The sequence below is a fragment of the Bufo bufo genome, chromosome 6 (assembly GCF_905171765.1).
Source record: "Bufo bufo chromosome 6, aBufBuf1.1, whole genome shotgun sequence".
Classification (NCBI taxonomy): domain Eukaryota; kingdom Metazoa; phylum Chordata; class Amphibia; order Anura; family Bufonidae; genus Bufo; species Bufo bufo.
Window position 1 is genome coordinate 124,561,524 of NC_053394.1, and position 18,494 is coordinate 124,580,017.

Here is an 18,494-nt window from a genome sequence, read left to right on the forward strand (position 1 = left end):
TTTTGTAGTGCACAATTCTGTGCAGTTAATAATATAATATAATGCGCATATCTACAGTATATATATATATATATGTGGGAATGGCTCATGTTCGGCCATTCATATAATTTCACAGATAGCCGTTCTTGTGGTGGACAAATCTGTGCACTTAATGTAATGTCCACATATAAATATTGGAATGGCTTAGGTTCAGAGTGTATATACTGTACAGTGTATCTACTGTATTTGTGTATAAATATATATATATATATATATATATATATATATATATTGCTGGCAATCATGGCTCTTGTGTAGTGGTTATCTGCTCACTACAGTACTATTATATGGTAGTAATAAAATGTGCAATTGTATTTTTCTATTTTTTGTTATCTTTTTCTATGTTTTTTTAAAATAAGGATACAGGGATTTTTGTTATTTTATGCACAGTATATTATTTAAAAAAATAAATAGATTAATATTTTATATACAGAGCCGACCATCGATCCTATATTTAAATATATGCAAAAGGGTAGGCATAATACTTTCTTATTTAGGCTACTTTCACTTACAATGTAAGTCAATGGGGACGGATCCGTTTGAAGATGACACAGTATGGCTCAATTTTCAAACGGATCCGCCCCCATTGACTTTCAATGTAAAGTCTGGACGGATCCGTCTGAACTACTTTCACACTTAGAATTTTTTTTAAACTATAATGCAGACGGATCCGTTCTGAATGGATCCAAACTTCTGCATTATAGGAGCGGATCCGTCTGTGCAGACATCAGACGGACCCGCTCTGAACGCAAGTGTGAAAGTAGCCTTAGTTAATTCTAGCAAGCCAACCAATACATTTTATCATTTACAGTATTAAGGACCGCTTACAGCAAGCATGTCAAACTCAAAGGCTAACATGGGCCAAAAAAACAAAATTTAAGTTTATGTGGGCCGCATCAAAAAAAAAAAAAATTTTTACAATATAATGCAGACGGATCCGTTCTGAACGGATCCACCGTCTGCATCTGCATTATATGAGCGGATCCGCTCTGAACGCAAGTGTGAAAGTAGCCTTAGGGGCGAGAACCTGGGATCTTTCATCCCTTGTCCTATTCAGCTCTATCAGGGTGAATAGGACTTCACACTGTCCCTGCTGCTCTGTGCTTTGTGCACACAGCATCAGGGATGTTACCATGGCAACCAGGGCTTCTGTAGCGTCCTGGCTGCCATGGTAACTGATCGGAGCCCCAGGCTTACACAGCTGGGGCTCCGATCAGAAGCTGCCACTGCACCACCAATGAGGGGGAGGGGAGAGGTCCCTGTGGCCACTGCCACCAATGATTTTAATACTGGGGGGGTTGAGAGGGGCTGGCGCACTGTGCCACCAATGATTTTAATGGGATAGGGGGTGGAGGGGGGGGGCACACTGCACCACCAATTATAAATTACCCCTTTATACAGGAGGCTGGTACTGGCAGATCAGCAGTTAACCCCTCAGGTGCAGCACCTAAGGGGTTAACTGCCTCTGATCGCAGCTCCCTGTCAGCGGCAGGGTGCCGGCAATGCGATTCTGCTGCCGGCACCCGCCTCCTGTATTGTGTTAAAGACTGACTTTCACTATCAGGCCACACAGAGCGGCGCCCAGCGATGTCTCAGCACTCACCATTAGTCCTGGGCGCCGCTCCGTTCGCCTGCAGTGCTCCATTACTGTCTCCTCTCCTGCTCCACATGCTGCTGATTACTATCGGAGCGATGGGAGGAGACATCAGCTTCACTAGTGGGCGTTCCTTCTTCCTGGCTGTAGCGCTGTCCAATCGCAGCGCAGGGAGAAGGAACGCCCACTAGTGAAGCTGATTACTATCGGAGCGATGGGAGGAGACATCAGCTTCACTAGTGGGCGTTCCTTCTCCCTGCGCTGCGATTGGACAGCGCTACAGCCAGGAAGAAGGAACGCCCACTAGTGAAGCTGATGTCTCCTCCCATCGCTCCGATAGTAATCAGCAGCATGTGGAGCAGGAGAGGAGACAGTAATGGGGCACTGCGGGCGAACGGAGCGGCGCCCAGGACTAATGGTGAGTGCTGAGACATCGCTGGGCGCCGCTCTGTGTGGGAAATGGGAATAGTCCTATCATTGGTGGCTCAGTGCGCCCGCCCCTCCTCCGCCCCTCTCTCCTCATTGGTGGCGCAGTGCGCCCGCCCCTCCTCCCCCCCTCTCTTCTCATTGGTGGCAGCGGCAGCAGCACAGGGGGAGGGAGGACAGCTTCCTTCTCCCCGTGCTGCTGAGAGAACATGAGCGCGCCGATAGCAGCGCCCTCATGTTCAGAGATACTAGACTGCCGGGCCGCAAAGATATTCATTGCGGGCCGCATGCGGCCCGCGGGCCGCATGTTTGACACCCATGGCTTACAGTGTCTCCAAGAAGTCCTGAGAAAGTGATAATGAGACAAGACAAAGGCCAATCGTACTGTAAGCTTTGTACGTTTGTCACAGAGCTCCAGAACACCCAGGGTTTTAAAAAAAAAAGGAGCGGCATCCCTGCTTCCCATCCAAAAATAAGTGCCATTTTCTTTTGTGGCTGATCCTTTTATACCTGGAGGTTTGATTTCATTGGTTCCAGAAGTCACATGCCCTATCTTGCCCAATCAGATTAAAAACTATGTTTCATTCTGTGAATGAAATCTAATTTTTTATGTGAGTGGGCAGGGGTGGGCATGTGACTTGTGGAACCAATGAAATCAAACCTTCAGGTATTAAAGGATCAGCTTGAGAAGAAAAATGGCAGTTCATTTGTGGAGCAGAAACGCAGCTCCTTTATATATATATATATAAAATTGCAAAATTGCATTGAACTTTTTTGTTTTTTATATATATATATATATTTTTTTTAATTGGCCCTGGGTGTTCTGGGGCGTCCCCCTGACCTCCAGTCACACTGCCCATTAACCATTTCGTCCTCTTCCTTTTAACATACCTTTAATGGACACTAAATGGATAGATAAAAACAGAGCAAAACACACAGCCTTTTGTCATTCATCATGTCTTCTTTTTAATTTATGGATTGTCCTTGTGCACGTTTTTTATTCCCCTAACAGTGATTTGTTAATAACAGGCTAGGCTGAGACGCCCTATAAATAAATACCATACACTACTGACCCTATATGGAACACTAGATATACAGTATATAGCTATATACCTGATATCTAATTTCATCATCCCTAGTAGTGATATTTCTATCTATGCCCCCTTTTGCCTAAATGCCAGTATCGCTATATCAGGATAACACACACATCTCCTGCAGCATGGTCCTTATAAATAAGCCGAACATACTGCACTGTACTGTACACATGGCAAGGCACACCTAAGGCTACTTTCACACCTGCGTTCAGGTGTCCGCTCGTGAGCTCCGTTTGAAGGGGCTCACAAGCGGCCCTGAACGCATCCGTCTGGCCCCAATGCATTCTCAGTGGAGGCGGATCCACTGAGAATGCATCCATCTGCCAGCGCTCAGCCTCCGCTCCGCTCAGTGAGCGGACACCTGAACGCTGCTTGCAGCGTTCGGGTGTCCGCCTGGCCGTGCGGAGGCGAGCGGATCCGTCCAAACTTATAATGGAAGTCAATGGGGACGGATCCGCTTGAAGATGACACCATATGGCTCAATCTTCAAGCGGATCCGTTCCCCATTGACTTTCAATGTAAAGTCTGAACGGATCCGCTCAGGCTACTTTCACACTTAGAAATTTTTCTAAGTTATAATGCAGACGGATCCGTTCTGAACGGATGCAAACGTCTGCATTATAGGAGCGGATCCGTCTGATGAAACATCAGACGGACCCGCTCCGAACGCTAGTGTGAAAGTAGCCTTACCCTTCCATCTCCTAACAGATCCTGCTCCCCACACAGAGTTACAGTAACGGTAGGCACAGTACTTTCTTATTTAATGTGTTTTGTCCATAGCGATAGTGCCAACATTAGAATAAAAAAATGGACACTTTACTTTCGGTGAGTCCTCGATCCCAAGATATGTATGGGGTTGTATAGGGTTTTTCTGTGTTGGCTCCACTGCTTGTCTGTATTAGATCCTATTGTAGCCATACTTAGAGTGGGGGGTAGGGTGTAAAGTAACACCCAGGGGCGTAGATAAAGGCTCATGGGCCATGGTCCAAGGGTTCAGCTTGGGCCCCCCCCCCCCTTTCCCTCAGTGTTTTGTGGGTAGGGAAGCACATAGCCTTCATGCTGCCTGCGGCAAAAAATTTAAACAGTAGACCACCCCCCCAACCCCCCCATGCCAAATTCTTGACCTAACCCCTTCCCTCCAGCCAGAGCTATAACTTGACCAGCATGCACTTTCTATAATACTGGTGTCTTTCTATAATACTGATGTTTTCTTATGTGACACAAGGGTCTTTAGGCCCCCTCAGGCTCCTGGGCCCGGTAGCGACTGCTACCTCTGCACCCCCTATAGCTACGCCCCTGGTAACACCATATAGTGTTAAACAGACTCCCTCACTTGTTCACAAATAGCCAAACATGTGATAATAAAGGGCGGCATTAGCATATGAACCGCGATTTGCATCTAAATACCTTCAGTGTTTAGGGAATAAGAAAGTTATTAGAGAACCCCAATTTCAAGTAATAAGCTAGTTTGCTTCAAGTATGTCAGATACACAATCTATATTATTGCATTCATCAGTTTTTTTTATCCTTTAAGTGTATATTGTTTTGTATCTTGATGCAGTTTTCCATATTTATTTTTATTTATTATTTGTTTTTCTCTGAAGTAGTGGATACAGAGTGTATTTATTAGCTATGTTCCTATAGTGGCTGAATGTTAATACAGTATCGAAAAACAACATGTACAGTATGGATATATTTGTATTTAGCAAAGCCTTTTGATCATTTCCTCCTTGCTGGCACCCCCCACCGACCCCCCTTCTGCCAGGACAATTCCCACACCTATTCTTGCTATTCTTAATGTTGGATCTCTTTTTCCACAATTGCGCAATGGAAACCTAATATGAATTATAATGTTAACACTGACACCATTAAAACAAATAATATTGTTACATAAAATACAAAAATAAATCAATATAGCTGCAGCACTGGGTAAGTTTTAAAATACACCAAAAGTTTACAGGCAAAAATAGACCAATATATACAGCGTTGCTGCTATATTGATTTATTATATATAAATATATTTATATATATTTTATATATTTATATTATACATAAATTTACATATAGTATAATTAGTGTAATATTGTATAATTATTTATTAATACAGAGGTTATCTATCTATCACTATCTACACTGCGTGCAGAATTATTAGGCAAATGAGTATTTTGACCACATCATCCTCTTTATGCATGTTGTCTTACTCCAAGCTGTATAGGCTCAAAAGCCTACTACCAATTAAGCATATTAGGTGATGTGCATCTCTGTAATGAGAAGGGGTGTGGTCTAATGACATCAACACCCTATATTAGGTGTGCATAATTATTAGGCAACTTCCTTTCCTTTGGCAAAATGGGTCAAAAGAAGGACTTGACAGGCTCAGAAAAGTCAAAAATAGTGAGATATCTTGCAGAGGGATGCAGCACTCTTAAAATTGCAAAGCTTCTGAAGCGTGATCATCGAACAATCAAGCGTTTCATTCAAAATAGTCAACAGGGTCGCAAGAAACGTGTGGAAAAACCAAGGCGCAAAATAACTGCCCATGAACTGAGAAAAGTCAAGCGTGCAGCTGCCAAGATGCCACTTGCCACCAGTTTGGCCATATTTCAGAGCTGCAACATCACTGGAGTGCCCAAAAGCACAAGGTGTGCAATACTCAGAGACATGGCCAAGGTAAGAAAGGCTGAAAGACGACCACCACTGAACAAGACACACAAGCTGAAACGTCAAGACTGGGCCAAGAAATATCTCAAGACTGATTTTTCTAAGGTTTTATGGACTGATGAAATGAGAGTGAGTCTTGATGGGCCAGATGGATGGGCCCGTGGCTGGATTGGTAAAGGGCAGAGAGCTCCAGTCCGACTCAGACGCCAGCAAGGTGGAGGTGGAGTACTGGTTTGGGCTGGTATCATCAAAGATGAGCTTGTGGGGCCTTTTCGGGTTGAGGATGGAGTCAAGCTCAACTCCCAGTCCTACTGCCAGTTTCTGGAAGACACCTTCTTCAAGCAGTGGTACAGGAAGAAGTCTGCATCCTTCAAGAAAAACATGATTTTCATGCAGGACAATGCTCCATCACACGCGTCCAAGTACTCCACAGCGTGGCTGGCAAGAAAGGGTATAAAAGAAGAAAATCTAATGACATGGCCTCCTTGTTCACCTGATCTGAACCCCATTGAGAACCTGTGGTCCATCATCAAATGTGAGATTTACAAGGAGGGAAAACAGTACACCTCTCTGAACAGTGTCTGGGAGGCTGTGGTTGCTGCTGCACGCAATGTTGATGGTGAACAGATCAAAACACTGACAGAATCCATGGATGGCAGGCTTTTGAATGTCCTTGCAAAGAAAGGTGGCTATATTGGTCACTGATTTGTTTTTGTTTTGTTTTTGAATGTCAGAAATGTATATTTGTGAATGTTGAGATGTTATATTGGTTTCACTGGTAAAAATAAATAATTGAAATGGGTATATATTTGTTTTTTGTTAAGTTGCCTAATAATTATGCACAGTAATAGTCACCTGCACACACAGATATCCCCCTAAAATAGCTAAAACTAAAAGCAAACTAAAAACTACTTCCAAAAATATTCAGCTTTGATATTAATGAGTTTTTTTGGGTTCATTGAGAACATGGTTGTTGTTCAATAATAAAATTAATCCTCAAAAATACAACTTGACTAATAATTCTGCACTCCCTGTATATATGTCCATTATACTGTACAATACACTATTTCTAAATCAACATACCTCATATGGATCACGGAATAAATAATTATACAATATTACACTAATTATACTATATGTAAATTTATATATAATATAAATATATATAAATATATTTATATATAATAAATCAATATAGCAGCAACGCGGTATATATTGGTCTATTTTTGCCTGTTAACTTTTGGTGTATTTTAAAACTTACCCAGCGCTGCAGCTGTATTGATTTATTAATATACTACTGCCACTATGATCCTGCGATGATACTGCATTGATTAGGTAGACAGATAGATTGATATGTAGAAAGATAGATATGAGATAGATAGATAGATAGATCGATTATTACGGCACAATAGTGATTGCTATTACCACATTAACCCAATCCAAAAAGGCACAGTTTAGGCTATAATATGGATTAGTATTTATGTATTTATTTTTGTTTTTCATGTAACAATATTATTTGTTTTAATGGTGACAGTATTAACACCATAATTCATATTAGGTTTCCATTGCGCAATTGTGGAGAAAGAGATCCAACATTAAGAATAGCAAGAATAGGTGTGGGAATTGTCCTGGCAGAAGGGGAGGTCGGTGGGGGGTGCCGGCAAGGAGGAACTAATCAAAAGGCTTTGCTAAATACAAATATATCCATACTGTACATGTTGTTTTTCGATACTGTATTAACATTCAGCCACTATAGGAACATAGCTAATAAATACACTCTGTATCCACTACATTATATATCTGTATACTGTACACTCCTCCATTACATATCTGTATACAACACTTCATTATATATCTGTATACACTGCTCCATTATACATCTGTATGCAGTGTATACAGATATATTATAGAGCTGCATATGCAAATATATAGTCTAATATTCTAGATGTACAGAATCATAATTGTGATCGATACATAAATATATGAATGTACATTTAGTCCATTGTACTGTAGTTAGTCCTGTAACGGTGCTTAGTATGAGCACAGCTACAGCTCCTAACAAAAAGAAAGAGTGCTTCAAACCATTGGACTCACAACTGCTGTGACTAATCCCAACCCCCACAATTATCATCTATTGTTCTCAAAGAAAAAAAAAAACATAGTGCATATAGTACTTTCTTTAGCTGGGGGGGGAAGGGCAACACACCAAATGTGTAACACCAAACCAGAAATAGAGGGGGGAAGGGGAAACTCTGTTTTATTATTTTTATTTTATTTATCCATGGTATCTTTCTGAGTGTATATAGTATGTATACTAACCAAACCCCACACCCTCAGAAATGATGAAGTGCCTGCCCTTCAAGTACAAGTGACATTGGAGCGCTGCACTTTTATTAATGATGTATGCTGGCACTTGTAGTTCCACCACAATAGACCACTCCCTCATAGTGATAACAGACAACCTGTAGCTTTGGATATGCTAAATATATATTGATGTATACAGAGAAAAACTAATAATAAATAAAAATAAAAACAAGTCACATGCCCTACCCTGCCCACTCACATTAAAAATTAGGTTTTATTCACAGAATGAAACATAGTTTTTAATCTGATTGGGCAAGGTAGGGCATGTGACTTCTGGAACCAATTAAATCAAACCTCCAGGTATAAAAGGATCAGCCACAAAAGAAAATGGCACTTATTTTTGGATGGGAAGCAGGGATGCCGCTCCTTTATTTTTATTTTTTTTATTAACCCTGGGTGTTCTGGAGCTCTGGGACAAACATACAAAGCTTACAGTATGATTGGCCTTTGTCTTGTCTCCTTATTATCACTTTCTCAGGACTTCTTGGAGACACTGTAAGCGGTCCTTACTACTGTAAATGATATATTGTATTGGTTGGCTTGCTAGAGTTAACTATGATAGAGAATATAGCGCTATATTTTCTATCTTTGTTAATAAGAAGATATAATGTATATTATTATTTGTTTTTTTCTATATACATAAACGGAGAGCTCAGTGACATAATCTGTACCCAGTATGAATGACTATTTATTTAAATACTGTAGTAAGGTAGAAGGTAAAAAAAACTAGACCTCCCCCTTATGTCCTTGCAACCAGAGCATGACCCTTTTTAGTACAATAAGTTCAACCTGTATCACTGTTCATCCTGCACCTCCTGGTTCATGAATAGAATGCCAGGTCTCTTGAGCTCTGCTAATCCTGATCTGCCTGTTTCATTAACCAGTATGATAACCACTGCAGGATGTTCTCTGAGTGAAGACTGGGATTTATTTGCATAATAAATCTGTATAATATATCTGTATACACCGCTCTATTATATACAGTACTGTATCTGTATCCACCATTCTATTGTAGATCTGTATACACCGCTCAATTAGTGTACAGCATGTCTTTAGATCTGTGACTGTACAAGTGGATTGGATTTTGATAACACCAGGTGTTATCTCGGGATCGCGGATTTACTGAAAGTAAAGTGTCCATCTTTTATTGTAATGTTGGCACTATCACTATGGACAAAACAGATTAAATAAGAAAGTACTGTGCCTACCCTTTTGCATATATTTAAGTATAGGATCGATGGTCGGCTCTGTATATAAAATATTAATCTATTTATTTTTTTAAATAATATACTGTGCATAAAATCACAAAAATCCCTGTATCCTTATTTTAAAAAAACATAGAAAAAGATAACAAAAAAAATAGAAAAATACAATTGCACATTTTATTACTACCATATAATAGTACTGTAGTGAGCAGATAACCACTACACAAGAGCCATGATTGCCAGCAATATATATATATATATATATATTTATACACAAATACAGTAGCTACACTGTACAGTATATACACTCTGAACCTAAGCCATTCCAATATTTATATGTGGACATTATATTAAGTGCACAGATTTGTCCACCACAAGAACGGCTATCTGTGAAATTATATGAATGGCCGAACTTGAGCCATTCCCACATATATATACACTCACCTAAAGAATTATTAGGAACACCATACTAATACGGTGTTGGACCCCCTTTTGCCTTCAGAACTGCCTTAATTCTACGTGGCATTGATTCAACAAGGTGCTGATAGCATTCTTTAGAAATGTTGGCCCATATTGATAGGATAGCATCTTGCAGTTGATGGAGATTTGAGGGATGCACATCCAGGGCACGAAGATCCAGTTCCACCACATCCCAAAGATGCTCTATTGGGTTGAGATCTGGTGACTGTGGGGCCATTTTAGTACAGTGAACTCATTGTCATGTTCAAGAAACCAATTTGAAATTATTTGAGCTTTGTGACATGGTGCATTATCCTGCTGGAAGTAGTCATCAGAGGATGGTTACATGGTGGTCATAAAGGGATGGACATGGTCAGAAACAACGCTCAGGTAGCCCGTGTCATTTAAAAGATGCCCAATTGGCAATAAGGGGCCTAAAGTGTGCCCAGAAAACATCCCCCACACCATTACACCACCACCAGCAGCCTGCACAGTGGTAACAAGGCATGATGGATACATGTTCTCATTCTGTTTACGCCAAATTCGGATTCTACCATTTGAATGTCTCAACAGAAATCGAGACTCATCAGACCAGGCAACATTTTTCCAGTCTTCAACAGTCCAATTTTGGTGAGCTCGTGCAAATTGTAGCCTCTTTTTCCTATTTGTAGTGGAGATGAGTGGTACCCGGTGGGGTCGTCTGCTGTTGTAGCCCATCCGCCTCAAGGTTGTGCGTGTTGTGGCTTCACAAATGCTTTGCTGCATACCTCGGTTGTAACGAGTGGTTATTTCAGTCAACGTTGCTCTTCTATCAGCTTGAATCAGTCGGCCCATTCTCCTCTGACCTCTAGCATCCACAAGGCATTTTCGCCCACAGGACTGCCGCATACTGGATGTTTTTCCATTTTCACACCATTCTTTGTAAACCCTAGAAATGGTTGTGCGTGAAAATCCCAGTAACTGAGCAGATTGTGAAATACTCAGACCGGCCCGTCTGGCACCAACAACCATACCACGCTCAAAATTGCTTAAATCACCTTTCTTTCCCATTCTGACATTCAGTTCTGAGTTCAGGAGATTGTCTTGACCAGGACCACCCCCCTAAATATATTGAAGCAACTGCCATGTGATTGGTTGACTAGATAATTGCATTAATGAGAAATAGAACAGGTGTTCCTAATAATTCTTTAGGTGAGTGTATATACTGTAGATATGCACATTATATTATATTATTTACTGCACAGAATTGTGCACTACAAAAAAGGCTAACTGCAAAATTACATGAATGGCATATAACCCCTCCTGCAATTTGGCAGATACCCGTTCTTGTAGGGGACAAACCTGTGCTAATGACATACAGTAGTACGCATCCACTTATAATATAATGATATAGTGCACATATACAGTAAGCGTTGATGGAAGCGTTGACCACTAGTTATATTAGTCTGCACACAACATATATCGCTACTAGTTATACCAGTCTACACAGAGGAGACTGACCTCTCCACAGCACTTGTAGTTCCACCACAATAAACCACAGGGGTTATATGCCATTCATGTAATTTGGCAGGTAGCCTTTTTTGTAGTGGACAATTCTGTGCAGTTATCAATATAATATAATGCACATATCTACAGTATATATATGTAGGAATGTCTCAAGTTCGGCCATTCATATAATTTCATAGATAGCCGTTTTTGTGGTGAACAATCGTGTATCTTGTATAGTGGTTATCTGCTCACTACAGTACTATTTTATGGTAGTAATAACATGGATTTTTGTGTTTTTTTGCACTGTATATTATTTTATATATACAATATTTATATTGCATATATTTACATATATACAAAAGGGTAGACACGGTACTTTCTTGTTTAATGTGTTTTATCCCTAGTAATAGTGCCAACATACTGTACAATAAAAGATGGATACTTTACTTTCAGTGAGTCCACGATCCCGAGATATGTATGTGGTTGTATAGGGTTGTCCCCTCCCCCTTCCACTGCAGCATTGGAGCCCCCAGCATGGCATGTGCACACCTGCTTGTTATAGCAATATTTTATTGATTACAAAAATCAATGTATAAAAATGTATCATTAATTTATAAAAATATTAATATTAGAGAGTGGATATATATTTACAAAAATATGTACTAATTAATAACTTTTGCCCCCTACACTAGACAAGTTCTTACCACATGTAGCATTTTCTTTCATGACATGAGCGCACCTTCCTCTGTTAATCATTGCCGCAGCACACATACAACAGGCGCTCAGTGCGATCCTGCTATGTAGTTAGGATTGCACTCTCGGGCAGCATTACCATCTGGAGTCCCCATCGAAATCTCTCCCCGTATGAACCCACCATAGCACCATCTCCCAAGATCCAGAGTCCCAATGTTAACTCTTTCTTAGCTGAATTGACTATTACATAAAGTAACAGTTTATTAATATTATTATAGACACACAGCGGGACCGCGCTCCTCCTGCTGCCACATCGCACTTGTCACCGGCGCATACCGCCAGCATACAACTCTTCTATAATTGAAATAAAGACAAGTTAAATATTTTCGTTAATATAAAGAATATGGTGGCTCTCTATCGCCTTTCACTATGGATGGGTGCTACTAAGCCTGATGACTCACCCAGTCAAATAAATTAGCAATGTATATAGAAAGGCTGAGCACTCTCCCAATGGACCACACACTGACTATTCAAAAATTATTATATTTATTACACCGATATATAGATACAAAAGTTAAAACAAGAATAAGTATATAACAAATTACACAATAAAAATACACCTTAAAAAATATAATATGGGAATTATTTGGATAAAAAGCGTTCAAATAAAAAACATTAATATTTCATTTGCGGTGGTATACAAAAGGTTAATATATGCAACTTGAGTGAAAAAGGGTATGCTAATTGGAAGAAAAAGAATCGATATCAGTTCAATATATTCGACACTGTGAAAATAAATTTTCGACCATAAGAAGATAAATGTTCGAATAAATATAAGAACAAATTTTTTCTATAAGAACAAAAAAAATTTTTTCCCGAATAAATGTCCAGACTGAAATTCGATATAGACTTGCAGTAATTGTATCGATTAAATATTATTCAGTCAATGTTCCCTGTATGGCAATGCGAAAAGAAAGAACACTCACTCTTGCAAAATGCCGTCTGACTATAGCACACGGTGGCGTCCCACGTGGCTGATGGAGTCAGATTCGGCGGTACCTGTTAGTAGCAATTCAGCAGGAGCAGTGTGAGCGGTGTAGCCCTCCGTGTAGAGATTCTTTTGTAGAGAAGTTTTGAATACAACTCTATCACTTCAAGGGTTTGAATATTCGCTATATGCCACAAAAGTCCATCAGGGTAAGAAGAAGTCGATTCCAGTTATTAAAGTCAAAACGTCCATCAGTTGATGTGCGGGTCTTTTGAAACCAGATGCGTTTCGGGGTCTTTTCCTAGCCCCTTCCACTGAGGCTTGCATGCTGACCTGCATTCCCTGGATTTTATGTGGCTGTCATGGCCCATGAACAGGTGGGAACAAAAGTTAGGGACCACTCAATTGAGACGACCTTGACGCGGTGAGTGGCTTACTATGCTTTGGCCAAAATGTACACCAATGTCTCATCCAGCATGGAGGGCAGAGTGCTGGATGTAGTGTGCGATCACATTTGCATTTTCCGTTTGTGTATGTATTTCGCCATAGTGATCTGCACCTGCAGGCAGGTTGTGCGGACTCAACCCCATATATTTTTTTCTTTGTAGCATATATTGGAGGCGTGGCGATCTCCTTTGAGTCAAGCACACCTGACCAGTTAATCTGTCCTAGAGGCTGGTTTTAAAGTCAGTATAAAACTGAGTCTGCTTATATAGAACCTACCATTAGCCATCTGGCTCCAGGAGAAGTATATGGTGGGTTCAGCATGCATGTTGGTACTTGCATCCCTGGATCCGATGAAAGCTGTAATGGCACCGGACGGGGTTACAAGCAAAGTGTACTTGGCTTGCATGCTGACCTGCATTCCCTGGATTTTATGTGGCTGTCATGGCCCATGAACAGGTGGGAACAAAAGTTAGGGACCACTCAATTGAGACGACCTTGACGCGGTGAGTGGCTTACTATGCTTTGGCCAAAATATAAACCAATGTCTCATCCAGCATGGAGGGCAGAGTGCTGGATGTAGTGTGCGATCACATTTGCATTTTCCGTTTGTGTATGTATTTCGCCATAGTGATCTGCACCTGCAGGCAGGTTGTGCGGACTCAACCCCATATATGTAATTTGTTATATACTTATTCTTGTTTTAACTTTTGAATCTATATATCGGTGTAATAAATATAATAATTTTTGAATAGTCAGTGTGTGGTCCATTGGGAGAGTGCTCAGCCTTTCTATATACAGTGGGGGAAATAATTATTTGACCCCTCACTGATTTTGTAAGTTTGTCCAATGACAAAGAAATGAAAAGTCTCAGAACAGTATCATTTCAATGGTAGGTTTATTGTAACAGTGGCAGATAGCACATCAAAAGGAAAATCGAAAAAATAACTTTAAATAAAAGATAGCAACTGATTTGCATTTCATTGAGTGAAATAAGTATTTGAACCCTCTAACAAAAAAAGACTTAATACTTGGTGGAAAAACCCTTGTTTGCAAGCACAGAGGTCAAACGTTTCTTGTAATTGATGACCAAGTTTGCGCACATTTTAGGAGGAATGTTGGTCCACTCCTCTTTGCAGATCATCTCTAAATCCCTAAGGTTTCGAGGCTGTCTCTGTGCAACTCTGAGCTTGAGCTCCCTCCATAGGTTTTCGATTGGATTAAGGTCCGGAGACTGACTAGGCCACTCCATGACCTTAATGTGCTTCTTCTTGAGCCACTCCTTTGTTGCCTTTGCTGTATGTTTTGGGTCATTGTCGTGCTGGAACACCCATCCACGACCCATTTTCAGTTTCCTGGCAGAGGGAAGGAGGTTGTCGCTCAGGATTTCACGATACATGGCTCCGTCCATTTTCCCGTTTATGCGAATAAGTTGTCCTGTGCCCTTAGCAGAAAAACACCCCCAAAGCAAAATGTTTCCACCCCCATGCTTGACGGTGGGGACGGTGTTTTGGGGGTCATAGGCAGCATTTTTCTTCCTCCAAACACAGCGAGTTGAGTTAATGCCAAAGAGCTCTATTTTGGTCTCATCAGACCACAGCACCTTCTCCCAGTCACTCTCTGAATCATTCAGGTGTTCATTGGCAAACTTCAGACGGGCCTGCACATGTGCCTTCCTGAGCAGGGGGACCTTGCGAGCCCTGCAGGATTTTAATCCATTGCGGTGTAATGTGTTTCCAATGGTTTTCTTGGTGACTGTGGTCCCTGCTAATTTGAGGTAGAGATGGCCCGAACTATCCGACGGCGAACAGTTCCCGGCGAACATAGCTTGTTCGCGTTCGCCTCTGCCGGGCGAACACATGCGATGTTCGGTCCGCCCCCTATACATCATCATTGAGCAAACTTTGACCCTGTACCTCACAGTCAGCAGACACATTCCAGCCAATCAGCAGCATACCCTCCCTCCCAGACCCTCCCACCTCCTGCACAGCATCCATTTTAGATTCATTCTGAAGCTGCAGTCTTAGTGAGAGGAGGGAGACTGTAACTGCTGCTGATTTAATTGGGAAATCGATAGCTAGGCTAGTGAATTCAGTGTCCACTCCAGTCCTGAAAGACTCATCTGATCTCTGCTGTAAGGACAGCGTCCTGACAGCACCCCAAAAAGCCCTTTTTAGGGCTGCAACATTAGTCTGCTTTTTTTTTTTCCTTTATATACATATTGCAGTTGCCTGGCCTGCCTGTGTGTGAGGAGCTGCAGGCCCACAGACTGTAGTGTGCCCACTGCCAGTGCTCACCCCTGTCATTCCGTGTGGCACAGGACTTTGCTTAAAAAAAGGCACTTAATTTTTACACTTTAATCTAAGGTTAGTTGCCTGCCAGTGTGTGTCAGGCTGACTTCCACTGACTGTAGTGTGCCCACTGCCAGTGCCCACCACTCATACCGGCTGGCACAGGACTTTGCATAAAAAAGGCATTTAATTTTTACACTTTAGTGTAATTTCAGCTGCTTGCCTGCTGCTAGTGTGTGTCAGGCCGACTTCAACTGACTGTAGTGTGCCCACTGCCAGTGCCCACCCCTGTCATCCCGTGTGGCACAGGACTTTGCTTAAAAAAAAGGCACTTAATTTTTACACTTTAATCTAAGGTTAGTTGCCTGCCAGTGTGTGTCAGGCTGACTTCCACTGACTGTAGTGTGCCCACTGCCAGTGCCCACCACTCATACCGGCTGGCACAGCACTTTGCATAAAAAAGGCATTTAATTTTTACACTTTAGTGTAATTTCAGCTGCTTGCCTGCTGCTAGTGTGTGTCAGGCCGACTTCAACTGACTGTAGTGTGCCCACTGCCAGTGCCCACCCCTGTCATCCCGTGTGGCACAGGACTTTGCTTAAAAAAAAGGCACTTCATTTTTACACTTTAATCTAAGGTTAGTTGCCTGCCAGTGTGTGTCAGGCCGACTTCAACTGACTGTAGTGTGCCCACTGCCAGTGCCCACCCCTGTCATCCCGAGTGGCACAGGACTGCTTAAAAAATAGGCACTTAATTTTTACACTTTAATCTAAGGTTAGTTGCCTGCCAGTGTGTGTCAGGCTGACTTCCACTGACTGTAGTGTGCCCACTGCCAGTGCCCACCACTCATACCGGCTGGCACAGGACTTTGCATAAAAAAGGCATTTAATTTTTACACTTTAGTGTAATTTCAGCTGCTTGCCTGCTGCTAGTGTGTGTCAGGCCGACTTCAACTGACTGTAGTGTGCCCACTGCCAGTGCCCACCCCTGTCATCCCGTGTGGCACAGGACTTTGCTTAAAAAAAAGGCACTTCATTTTTACACTTTAATCTAAGGTTAGTTGCCTGCCAGTGTGTGTCAGGCCGACTTCAACTGACTGTAGTGTGCCCACTGCCAGTGCCCACCCCTGTCATCCCGAGTGGCACAGGACTTTGCTTAAAAAATAGGCACTTAATTTTTACACTTTAATCTAAGGTTAGTTGCCTGCCAGTGTGTGTCAGGCTGACTTCCACTGACTGTAGTGTGCCCACTGCCAGTGCCCACCACTCATACCGGCTGGCACAGGACTTTGCATAAAAAAGGCATTTAATTTTTACACTTTAGTGTAATTTCAGCTGCTTGCCTGCTGCTAGTGTGTGTCAGGCCGACTTCAACTGACTGTAGTGTGCCCACTGCCAGTGCCCACCCCTGTCATCCCGTGTGGCACAGGACTTTGCTTAAAAAAAAGGCACTTCATTTTTACACTTTAATCTAAGGTTAGTTGCCTGCCAGTGTGTGTCAGGCCGACTTCAACTGACTGTAGTGTGCCCACTGCCAGTGCCCACCCCTGTCATCCCGAGTGGCACAGGACTTTGCTTAAAAAATAGGCACTTAATTTTTACACTTTAATCTAAGGTTAGTTGCCTGCCAGTGTGTGTCAGGCTGACTTCCACTGACTGTAGTGTGCCCACTGCCAGTGCCCACCACTCATACCGGCTGGCACAGGACTTTGCATAAAAAAGGCATTTAATTTTTACACTTTAGTGTAATTTCAGCTGCTTGCCTGCTGCTAGTGTGTGTCAGGCCGACTTCAACTGACTGTAGTGTGCCCACTGCCAGTGCCCACCCCTGTCATCCCGTGTGGCACAGGACTTTGCTTAAAAAAAAGGCACTTCATTTTTACACTTTAATCTAAGGTTAGTTGCCTGCCAGTGTGTGTCAGGCCGACTTCAACTGACTGTAGTGTGCCCACTGCCAGTGCCCACCCCTGTCATCCCGAGTGGCACAGGACTTTGCTTAAAAAATAGGCACTTAATTTTTACACTTTAATCTAAGGTTAGTTGCCTGCCAGTGTGTGTCAGGCTGACTTCCACTGACTGTAGTGTGCCCACTGCCAGTGCCCACCACTCATACCGGCTGGCACAGGACTTTGCTTAAAAAAGGCATTTAATTTTTACACTTTAATGTAATTTCAGCTGCTTGCCTGCTGCTAGTGTGTGTCAGGCCGACTTCAACTGACTGTAGTGTGCCCACTGCCAGTGCCCACCCCTGTCATACCGAGTGGCACAGGACTTTGCTTAAAAAATAGGCACTTAATTTTTACACTTTAATCTAAGGTTAGTTGCCTGCCAGTGTGTGTCAGGCTGACTTCCACTGACTGTAGTGTGCCCACTGCCAGTGCCCACCACTCATACCGGCTGGCACAGGACTTTGCATAAAAAAGGCATTTAATTTTTACACTTTAGTGTAATTTCAGCTGCTTGCCTGCTGCTAGTGTGTGTCAGGCCGACTTCAACTGACTGTAGTGTGCCCACTGCCAGTGCCAACCACTGATACCGGGTGGCACAGTAGCTTGCCGATAAATAAGGCATTTAATTTTTAGACAGTAGTCTAAATTCAGTTGCTTGCCTGCTGCCAGTGTGTGTCAGGCCCGCTTCCACTGACTGTAGTGTGCCCACTGCCAGTGCCAACCACTGATACCGGGTGGCACAGTAGCTTGCCGATAAATAAGGCATTTAATTTTTAGACAGTAGTCTAAATTCAGTTGCT